The sequence below is a fragment of the Rhinolophus hipposideros genome, assembly GCF_964194185.1.
Source record: "Rhinolophus hipposideros genome assembly, chromosome: 11".
Lineage (NCBI taxonomy): Eukaryota > Metazoa > Chordata > Mammalia > Chiroptera > Rhinolophidae > Rhinolophus > Rhinolophus hipposideros.
In genome coordinates, this window is record NC_138057.1 from 45795839 (window position 1) to 45807981 (window position 12143).

The following is a 12143-nucleotide window of genomic DNA, read 5'->3' on the forward strand; positions in this document are numbered from 1 at the left end:
GTCTCCCCGGTAGCTCCGCCAAACGTGTTACAGGGGGCGGGGCACGTTCAGGGGTGGGGCACGTTCAGGGGCGGGGCACGTTCAGGGGCGGGGCACGTTCAGGGGCGGGGCACGTTCAGGGGCGGGGCCTGTGGGCGGTGGCTTTAAGCCTTCTGAAGAGGCAGCACCTGGCCAGTGCTGAGATGTGTCACCTCAGGCTTCTGGCTGCTATTTCCATCGGTCCTGCGGTCCTGGAAGACAAGAGTTGAGATTTGACTCAAGGAGTTTGCGAGGAAGGTGTTTGGGCTCCCCAATGACCTCTCCCTTCCCTGCCCGATGGATTCTTCCCTCCGTCAGCCATTTCCATCCCTCTGGCTGGGCTTCGCGGGCGGTCAGCACAGAACCCTCGCGAGAGCCTGAGACTTCAAAAGAAGCCCAGAGGCCTGGGGGTGGGTCCCCACCTACCAGACCAGCGCCCCCTTCGTGGGGATGACTCCGCCAAACAGAGATGATCATAATCTAAATACAGTCACGAGATAGACGACCATGAAGGCTTCAGCTCACACTGGCTGCCGGGCGTTGCACAGCTAACCTGTCAGTCAGTCAGCTGCTACTGCTGTGTTTCCGGGAAAGTAAGACGTGGCCGGACCATCAGCTCTAATGCGTCTTTCGGAGCAAAAATTAATATAGGACCTGGTCTTTTATAATATAGTTTAAGACCGGGTCTTTATAATATAATACAATGTAATATAACACAACAATATAATACAATACCGGTTCTTATATTAAATTTTGCTCCGAAAGATGCATTGGAGCTGATGGTCCGGCTAGGTCCTACTTTCTGGGAAATGGTATTGTGTTGTGGTGACACCAGCTAATATGGACTAACAGGGTTTGCAGTGAGAACTGGAATGAAGTAAAGAGCTTTGAACAGTGTTAAGGGCCGGTTTTAAGGAATGGGCCAGGTCCCAGATGCAGTCATACGCCTTCCAGCCCCAGAGAGCCCAGTGCCTTTGAAGTGCCTGCACAGGTGAGAAGGACTGAGAGGTGGAGTTTCTGGTTCACACACTGAATTAAGAAGTCATCATCTCTGATTCTCTGTACGACTAGTGACCAAAAGAAAGATGCTCACAGTCCCTTGTTTTCAGAAGGGGCCAACAAGAAAAGCTTTAACTCCCTTTGGACCTCCAGTGAATCTAGTAGGAATGGTTCTTGGGAATCTAGGTAAAGGCCTATGAAGACGTCAGTGTCAGTAGACAGAGATGGTTGAGTCAGAACCCTTTGTTCAAAGAACCCTGCAAGATCCAGGACAGCAGCCCACGAGCCTCTCCAGCTGACAAGACTACGGGCTTTTTATACTAGGTAAGAAAATCTCAGTCAACTGCCTTCGATAGCAAGTATTGATAGGTCCATGCATTTACTGAGGGCCTGCTATGTATCCAGGTTCTTTTGTTAACTGGAAACTGTCACCATGTTTATCTTAGGAAGAGGTACAAGAGGATCTTTTTGGTGACTTTCTTTCCTATTAGGAAGTATTATTAACAAATTTGAATGATATAGAAAAGTAGAAAGGATAAATTCATAGATTCCCACCTTGAAAACAATTACTGTTAACTTTTTGATGTATTTCTTTCCAGATTTTGCTATGCCTGTTTTTTGCATTGCTTCAGTAATATGTACTTTAAAGGAAAAACACTATCAAACATTTTTGTATCATTTATAAACTTTCATAAATACACGTAACATTTTAATGATCAAATCCTATTAAGTGGAGCACTATTAAATTCTACCTTTGTTGACATTGGGGTAGTTTCTAAGTTTTTGAAATTTTAATATTTTCCTTACCATGTTTGTTCCTAATTATAGTTGCTTATAAACAGTCCTATGCCAAACAGCAGAAAGCTTTTCCCTGATGTGTGCTTAACCCAGGATTTTTGTCTTGGGCTGAATGCTTTTCTTTGTCTCCAATCATTCTTAGATGAATTAAGCACTCATGTCGTTAGCTATTTCAGCACTAGATTATCCTATGAGTTTTAAGCCAGTGAAACCAACTACTTGCTAAACATCCTCACTGTAAAATCTTCCAGACTTAACCCATTGTTTTCCTCTGCCCCCAACCTTTCCTTTCTCTTATATTCCCAGTATCAATTAATAGTATCTGGACACCTAGGTGGGAAACACAAGAGCCATTTTATACTTTTCCTCTTCATGCTCGCAGTAGCTAGTCAGCTACTACATGGATTGGCTGGAAAAATATAGTGGGCAGCGAAATCCTGAACTTCTCATAGCCTACTACATTCCCCCCAAATAGATTTTATTATTCTTCTGGTCGTTAGCTGTATTTTTGGAATCGTTTTATAATTATATTAATAATGGATGTTCACATTCTCTGAGTCAAAATTAAGACATACTCATTAAGGTTAAATATCCCATTTGAAAGCAAAAACAAATATCCCATTTACTTCAAATTTTTAATTTATTCGTTTACTTATTTTTGTGCTATTTATATCAGTATGGACTCTTGGTCTCCTACTTGATTCAATTTAATCTGTTACTATCAATATTTATTTTGGTGCCCAAATTTCACAGATTTAGCCAGCTACTTCAATCTGATTTCTGAGTTCTTTTGTATTATCTCTATAATGTCTTACTTTCTGTCACAAAAGCGTCTTTCAGGATGATTGTATATCTTTCCTTACATCAGCCTTGGGAAAGTTGCAGCCATTTTCCACGTAGCCCTGATTCCTTTACTGGAGAATGGTATTTGGAATCCAAGGTCAGGGTGCTAGATGTGCGCATTATAATTAGGTTGGTGCAAAAGTATTTGCGATTTTTGCAATTATTTTTAACCTTTTTAACCGCAATTACTTTTGCACCAACCTAATATTAGGGTGTTGCTGCTTCTAGGCCAGGGGTGTCCAAACTTTTTTCAATGGTTTTCACCAAGGTCCATATGCGGTAAAATACACCAACAGCCGGGCCACTCACTCGAGGTGAAGTACATATTGCCTCACCTGGTTTAAGTAAACTAAACATATTTTTGGAATTTGCTGTGGGCCAATTAAAAATGGATTGTGGACCGCAGTTGTCCCGTGGGCCGCAGTTTGGACACCTCTGTTCTAGGCCTTCAGTGAACACAGCTTTGGGAATATGTGTATGTATATGCACACACACACATACACACACGCACATACGTTTACATATTTAAATACTAATTTATTTCTCTATATGTACGAGGGTACCAAGAAAATGTATACAAATGGACACTTTGGTCAGCGTTGCTCAAGCAGTAGTTTGACATAATCAGAAGTGTCTGGACACTGATGGTAACCACTTTGAGCACCTCTTGTAATTGCAGAAGTCAAACGTGACTTGTATTCATGTTTTGTTATTGGTATATGTTGAGTATTACAATTTTTAATACAGTTCTCTTTTCTTAAAATGTATATACAGTTTTTTGGTGCCCTCTGTATATATGTTGAAAATCATGGGTTATATCAATACCTCAAGTTGCAATGCAACACAACTGGGTTCATTCTAGTATTGTCCCTTTCCATGTTTATAACTTTTTTGTCCAACAATTAGGAATCTGGTTTCATTATGCTAATATATTCACTTGTTCAATCAATCCTCCTGTACTAAGCATTCTCTCATCACCACCGTCCCCTTGATGCATGGTTGTCCTTTTCTGCCATGTGTGCCGAGACATCAGTGTGTTTGGCAGCTGTGCTATGTAGACACCAACACTCTGCCAGGTAATCCTTCTACATCAAGGCCCGCTTCACCCTGCTTGGGCTCTGAAGCGCATATCTGGGACATTGCCAACACCTGTCCTCTCCGTCCCCCTTTGGTGTAGATGCCTATTTTGCTTGGCTCACCTGATGGCTCTAAGACTGAAATATTCAGAAAGGGAAAAAGAAGAGAACTAGGACATGTTTTACCTCCCTAGCTTTCTCGAGGAATAATGGACATGCAAAAAAAATTGTATTATAATGTTTATATGTGTGTGTAATGTATTATAATGTATATCTTGATGAATTTTGATAATGAGATTATCACCATCAAGAAAACAAATACATCCATTTTCCCCATTCATATTGAGTTTTAAAAATTGAACTTAGTTTGAGATAAATGCAGATTCATATGCTGTTGTATGAAATCTCATGTATTCTTTAACCAGTTTTCTTTAATGATAACATCTTACAGAACTGTAGTACAATATCACAACCACAATATTGACATTTATATAGTCAAGATACAGAACAAGTATCAGCACTTGTATCCCTCATGTTTCCGTTTTACAGACACACTCATTTTCCTTCTACTCCAATCCCTATTCTAATTTGTTTTGCATTTTTATAACTTTGCCATTTCAAAAACATTTTATATACTCCGAATCATATATGTAACTTGCTGGGGTTTGCTTTTTTTACTCAGTTTAAATCTCTGGAGATTCATCTAGGCTGTTTTGTGTACACTAGTTTGTTATTTTTCTTTGCTGAGTAGTATTCCATGGCGTGGACGTACTAGAGTTTGTTTAACCAGTTGAATAACTGCATTGTTTCCAGTTTGGTGTTACAAATAAAGCTTCTATGAACATCTGTGTAGATTTTTGCATAAACCTGTCTTCATTTCTCTATGATAAATGTCTGATAGTATAATTGCTGAGCTTTATGGTAGCTGCATGTTTAGTTTTATAAGAAAATGAAACTGTGGCTGTATTTTTTTTTTTTATTTTTTTAATTTTTTTTTAATTAATTTTATTGGGGTGACAATTGTTAGTAAATTTACATAGATTTCAGGTGTACAATTCTGTATTACATCGTCTATAAATCCCATTGCGTGTTCACCACCCAGAGTCAGTTCTCCTTCCATCACCATATATTTGATCCCCTTTACCCTCATCACCCACCCCCCACCCCCTTACCCTCTGGTAACCACTAAATTATTGTCTGTGTCTATGAGTTTTTGTTTCTCATTTGTTTGTCTTGTTCTTTTTGGTTTATATACCACATATCAGTGAAATCATAGGGTTCTCTGCTTTTTCTGTCTGACTTGTTTCACTTAGCATTATTCTCTCGAGATCCATCCATGTTGTCACAAATGCTCCTATATCATCTTTCCTTAACGCCGAATAGTATTCCATTGTGTATATGTACCACAACTTCTTTATCCATTCATCTATCGAAGGACATTTTGGTTGTTTCCATGTCTTGGCCACCGTAAACAAAGCTGCAATGAACATTGGAGTACACGTGTCTCTATAGAGAAATGCTTTTATATTTTTGGGGTAGATACCCAGGAGAGCGATTGCTGGGTCATATGGTAATTCTATTCGTAATTTCTTGAGGAACCTCCACACTGCCTTCCATAGCGGCTGCACCAGTCTGCATTCCCACCAATAGTGTATGAGAGTTCCTTTTTCTCCACAGCCTCTCCAACACTTGTTACTATTTGTTTTGTTGATGAAAGCCATTCTGACTGGGGTGAGGTGATATCTCATTGTGGTTTTCATTTGCATTTCTTTGATGATTAGCGATGTTGAGCATTTTTTCATATGTCTATTTGCCATTTGTATATCCTCTTTGGAGAAATGTCTCTTCAGGTCCTCTGTCCATTTTTCAATTGGGTTGTTTGTTTTTTTGTTGTTGAGTTTCATGAGTTCCTTGTATATTTTGGATATTGGCTGTATTTATATTTTTACATTTCCATCAGCAACATATGCGTGATCCAGTTTGTCCTCATCCTTGCCAGCATTTGGTGTTGTCATTGTTTAAAAAAAAATTAGGCATCTTGTCAGTATGTAGTGATACCTTCTTGTAGTTTTAATTTGTATTTCCTGAATGACAAATGATAGTGAACATTTTTCATGGGCTTATTTGCCATCTGTCTATCTTCTTTGGTGAATTGTCTCTTGATGTCTTTTGCCCACATTCTAATTGGATTATCAGCTTTTTACTGTTGAGTTGCCAGAGTTCTTTACATATTATCGATTCTATCCCTATGTTGAATAAGTAAGTGGTTTGTAAATATTTTCTCCCAGTCTGTAGCTTGTCTTTTCATTTTCTTAACTGTCTTTTGCAGGGCAGTAGTTTTAATGCTTGATGAAGGTCAGTTTATCATGTTTTTCTTTTATAGGTTATGCTTTTGGTATGATGTTTAAGAATTCTTTGCCTATCCTTAGATCCTGAAGACTTTCTCCTCTTTTTTCTAAAAGCTTTATTTTTTTGTGTTTTACATATAAGTTTGCAATCCACTTTTTGTTAATTTTTATATAAAGTTTAATAATTTGATGTAAAGGGACTTAGGCTGAGTTTTATTTTGGAGGGCAGCTAGAAACATATGGATATCTATTTGCTCCAGCACTATTTATTGAAAAGCTTTCTTTATTTTATTGAATTATTTTTGTAGTTTGTCAAAAGTTCATTGTACAAATTTGTGTGGGTTTATTTCTTGGTTCTTTGTTCTCTTCTCTTGATGTATTTATGTATTTATGTGTCTGTTAGATTACTATAATTATAATAGGCTAAGTCTTAAAATTGGATAGACTGATTATTCCAGCGTTATTTTTTTCAAAATTGTTTAAACTTTTCAGTTACTTTTCCTTTCATACAAATTATAGTAAATCTTGTCTACAAAAAATCTGCTCGGATTTGGTAACAGTTGTGTTAAATGTGTATATTAATTTTGGAAGGATTTGCATATTTAGTATGTTGAATCTTCCAACTCATTAACATAGTAGAGCTCTCCATTTATTTAGGTCTTCTTGAATTTCTTTCATCAAAGTTGTGTAGTTTTCAGTATATAAGTCTGGTACAATTTTGTATATCTGAGTATTGTATTTTTTAAGTTCTTATAAATGATAGTGTAGTGCATTTTAAATTTTGTGTCTGTATAGTCATTGATACTATATAGAAATATAATACATTTTGTATGTTTATAATTTTTGGATCTCCCTGAACTCACATATCAAGTATAGGATTTTTTTTTTTTTTTTGTAGATTCCTAGAAATTTTCTATATAGACAATCAGGTCATCTACAAATAAGGGCAGTTTTTTTTCCTCTTTTCTGAACTCTGTACTTTATTGCACTGGGTAGAATTTCCAAAACTGTATTTAATAAGAATGGTGAGATCATACACACTTGCCTTGTTACTGATTTTAAGGTGGAAGCATTCAGTCTTTAACCATAAATATAATAACTGTAAGTTTTTTTGTAGATGCTGTTTATCAAATTGAAGTTACCCTCTTTTGCTACTCATTCTGAGAGTCTGTAATCATGAATAGATGTTGATTTTTTCAAATGGTTTTTCTGCATTAATTAATATGATCTTGTGATTTTTTTTCTTGTTTAGCCTATTAATAAGTGGATTACATTGATTGATTTTTAAAAATAATGAACCAGCGTTGCATCCTGGAATAAAAGCTTCTTCGTTATAATTATTTTTTTACTATTTGCTGAACTCTGCTTGCTAATATTTTGTTAAGGATAATTGCATATATGTTCACAAGAATATTTTTTTTGGAAAACATTCCCTTTTCCTCTATTTTCTGGAAAATATTTTGTTGGATTGATATTAATTCTTCTCTAAATGTTTGGTTGAATTTTCCAGTGCAGTCATATGGGTCTGGACATTTTCTTTTGGTGGTGGTTGGGAGTTAGTAAATTCAAATTTTGTTTCCTTCATGGTAATAGAGCTAATCAAATTATTTATTCTATTCAAATTATCTATCTCATATTGGGTATGTTTTGATCATTTGTGTTTCACCTAATTTGTCTATTTCACCTAAGTTTTCAGAGTTCTTGGTGAAAGATTGTTAAAAAAAAACCACCCTTATTATTCAAGTGTGTTTAGGATCTGTAGTAATATTCCTCCTCTCATTTTTAATATTGGTAATTAGTTTTTTCTTTAGCTTTTACCCGATACATCTGACTAAGGGTTTATTAATTTTATTGATATTCTCAGAGAACTAGCTTTTGGTTTCATTGATTTTTCTTTGTGTGTGTGTGTGTTTTCTATTTCACTGATTTCTTTTTGTCATTTCATTTCTGTTACTTTTTGTTTAATATGCTCTTCTTTTTTTAGTTGCTTAAGATAGAAGTTAATGTCATTGATTTCATTTTTTAGTTTTTTAAACTTTTGAATAGAAAAAAGTGCATAATTTTAGTAAGCATGATAGCAGGTTAACAGGTTTGTGAGCAGTGCTGAGATGGCCAGTGGAGGGACCGATAGCGGCTTTGGCAGTGAAAAGCAGGAACCAGCAGCCATCCTCTCTCTCGTTTTGGAATCAACATCCACAGGGTCCTTTGCCACCAATCACACAGCTTCATTGTTTGATTGCTTGGGAGTATCTAGATTCTAGACTATATATCATACCTTATTTGTGATTGTTACTGTCACAAGTCCCAGGACTCTTAGAATCTTGGGGATTTAGGAAATGACTAAAGAGATAGAAAGCTGCAAAAGTGCACAGGCTAATCCTGCTACTGTTCACCCCAATCTAGCGTTTGTCATTGCTTTAAATAATGGGATTGAATACGTCTGGAGGCTGCATTAACTGTTTTACATCATTGTGGGAAATACCAGATAGAGGCTTTTTCTGAGTTTGGATTCCTCCAAAAATAGACCCTGAAAAAGTATTTGGTTACTAATACATCATTTGGGTGGTGATTTAGGTAGCATAGTAAGCATTAGGGGAGATAAGGCAAGGAAGGGAAGAAAGCCAATAAAGGGTGCTTTCATGAGCGGGTTACCTCTTTAGGCAACTGCAGCTTAGTTCTTTTAGGTCCCCTGAAAGACTGTGTAGAACACACCTTACCATAGAATTGTGCCCCAAGGATTAGGAGGCTGGAACATCCATCTACTAATTCCTATACCTCATTGGTCACCATCTCCTGGGGACATGAACTCCAGGGCACTTCTGGGCTGCCACATTTATGTCCAAGCCTGCTCCTATGGGCAGAAGATGCCCTCAATCAGAAGTAGGTGTGTGAGCTAAGTAGGCAGATGAGCTGCATTAGTTATCTAGGGTTGCATAACAAATTTCACCAAAATTTAGTGGCTTAAAATAACACACATTTGTTATATTCCAGTTTCTGTGGGCTGGGAATCAGGTGTAGATTGGCTGGGGAATTCTGCTCAGGGTCTCTCATAAGGTGCAATCAAATTTTTAGCTGGGGAGGCAGCGTATCAAGGTTCGGCTTGGGGAGGATCAGCTTCTAGGCTCACTCAGGTGGTTGTTGGCAGTACTCAGCTGCTCACAGGCTGAAGTGCTGAGGGCCTTAGTTACTTGCTGGCTATTGATCAAAGGCCTCCCTCAGTTCCTTGCCACACTGGCCCTCCATAGGGCAGCTCACAACATGGCAGCAGTCATGTGCACCTACCCCAGGAATATAACTTCATGTTGTTACATTAGCCCAGATCAATGTGAAACATTGGTAGTCTTCATACTGAGAGGCCATTTCTGGGGGCTGGAAGTCTGAGATCAGGGTCCAGCACAGTTGGAGTCTGGTGACAGCCCTCTTCTGAGTTGACTAATATATGCTTCTAGTGCTATAATTTTTTTAACACTGTTTTAACTGCATCTCAGAAATTTCAGTATGCTATGTTTTGTTTTCATTCTGTTCAAATTACTTTTAATTTCCCTCTTGATTTATTTTTTGATCTATAAGTTATTTAGAAGTGTTTATTTAATTTTAAAATATTTGGGGATTTTTAGAATTTTTGGTATTGATTTAAAAAAATATCATTTTGGTAGAAGTACATACTTTGTCTAATTTGAACAGTTTAAATTAGTTTGGCAGCAGTGGTATTGTGTGTGATTTAGGCTTTAACCCAGAACATGGTCTGTCTTGGTAATCTTGTCTGTGCACTTCTATATTCTTGCTACATGGAGTAATGCATATATGTTAATCATATCAAATTGGTTGAGTATATGTTCAAGTCTTCTGATTATTTGTTTTATAAACCATTGAGAGACTGCTATTAAATACTTTGACAATTATTGTGGGTTTGTTTATTTTGCTTGGATTGCTGTTTCTCCTTCATGTATTTTGAATCTGTTATTTGATGCACCAATGTTTAGGATTTTTTACATCTTATTGATTAATTGACCACCCCCCTTTATTAGTAAAATAAAATGACCCTCATTCTCTCATGTAATCTTCATTTCTCTGAAATTTACTTTGTCTGATATTAATGTAGGTACTTCAGCTTTCTTTTTTCTTTTTTGTGCCTCAGATTGGATAATTTCATTTAACACATATTCAGGTTTTCTGAATTTTCAGTCTATGCAAACTTGCTATTAAACTCCTCTAGTAACTTTTTTTTTATTTTAGTTATTCTACATTCCAGCTTCAAAATTTCTGTTTGGTTCTTTTAAAATAATTTCTGTCTCTTTATTCATATTCTCTATTTGTTGAGATACCAGTTTCTTGATTTCCTTTAGCTCTTTGTCAATAATTTTCTTTACCTCTTCAAGCATATTTAAAACAGTTGATTTAAAGTCTTTGGTAAGTTCAATATCTGTATTTCCTAGGGAAGTTTCTGTTAACTTATTTTTTGTGTGAATGGAGCCTACTTTCTTATTTTTCTGCATGCTTCATAGTTTTTTTTGTTGAAAACTGGGTGTTAGGAGATTTTAACTCTGCAAATCATATTTCTTCCCATCCCCAGGATTTTTCTGTTGTGTGCTGTGGGTTGTACTTATTTGTTTAATGACTTTTTAAAACTATTTTTAAAACAAATTTATTGAGATATAATTCACAAACCACACAATTCACCGATTTAAAGTGTATAATTTAATGGTTTTTAGTATTCACAGATATGTGCAACCATCACCACAGTCAGTTTTGGTCTAAACCATTGTTTAAAGGCTGCATTCTTTGTCATGTGTGGTCTTTGACACTGCTGTTCCTTTAGCTTACTGGTTACGTAGTGGTTTGATGATAATTTTCCTAAATGACTGAGACCAAAAAAAAAGGAAGGAAGGAAGGAAAAAGAAAGAAAAGGAAAGCAAGGAAGGAAGGAAAAGGAAAAGAAGGAAGAAAGAAAAAAATGGAAAGAAAAGAGTCCAGGTTTTTGCATTTTGGCTCTGTCATAGAACGCTCCTTCAATGCTTAGCCAGGTTGTTTACAATTCAGCCTTATTCTTTACTTCCTGTTTTTGTTGAGCGTAAAGTCAGCTAGATGTATATACTTACAAGAAGCGGAGTACAACATTAGGAATAGAGACAGTGGAAATGTAATTGCTGTGTGAGATGTCAGAGGGATAGTGGACGGGGGAGGGGGGTTGACACAGTGTGAGGGATATAAATAATAAACGTCTAAATATTACTTTGTTTTGTGCACCTGAAACTAATAAAAAAAAAGTCAGCTAGAGGTGAAAGCTTATTGTCTTTTCAGGTCTTTTCTGAACATTTGTCCTGCTCTGTGTATGTGAGTGGCTCTCTAGATTCTCCGGTATATGGGGGAGCTTTTCAAAGGTTCCTGGAGTTCCCTTTTTGTATCACTGTCCATTTTGTATCACTGTCCTCTGCCTGTTTTAATTTTAATTAGGATGGTTTATCTTTTTCTGTTTTATTTCAAACAATTTGTTTCTTTATATTTAATGTGGATTTATTTTAGGCAGCATATAGTTGGGACTTGCTTAAAAATCCAATCTGATGTTTTCTGCTTTTTAATGAATGTTTGGACTATTTGTTAGGCAGAGAATGGCCCCCAGGAGAAGTCCTTATCCTAATCCCCAGTCCCTATAAATATGACACTTTACATGGTATAGGAAGTTAAATATCCAGATGGAATTAAGTTTGTTTAACACCCAACTTTAAAATGGAGAAATCTTGGATTATCCATATGGGCTTAATAATGTTAGCCCTTAAAATCTGAGAATTTTTCCCGGCAGAAGTCAGAGACATTTGAAGATAGAAGAAGAGGCAGAAGAAATTCAAAATGTGAGAGGGTCTCTGATCTTCTCCTGCTGGCTTTGGAGATGAGGGAAGGGGACCATGAGCTAAGGCATGCAGACAGTCTCTAGAAGCTGCAACAGACATCAGCTGGTGGATAGCCAGTAAACAGACTTTAGTCCTACAACTGGAAGGGCCAGAATTCTGCCAGCACCTGAATGAGCAAGGAAACAGATTCTCTCAGAGACTCTACAGAAAGG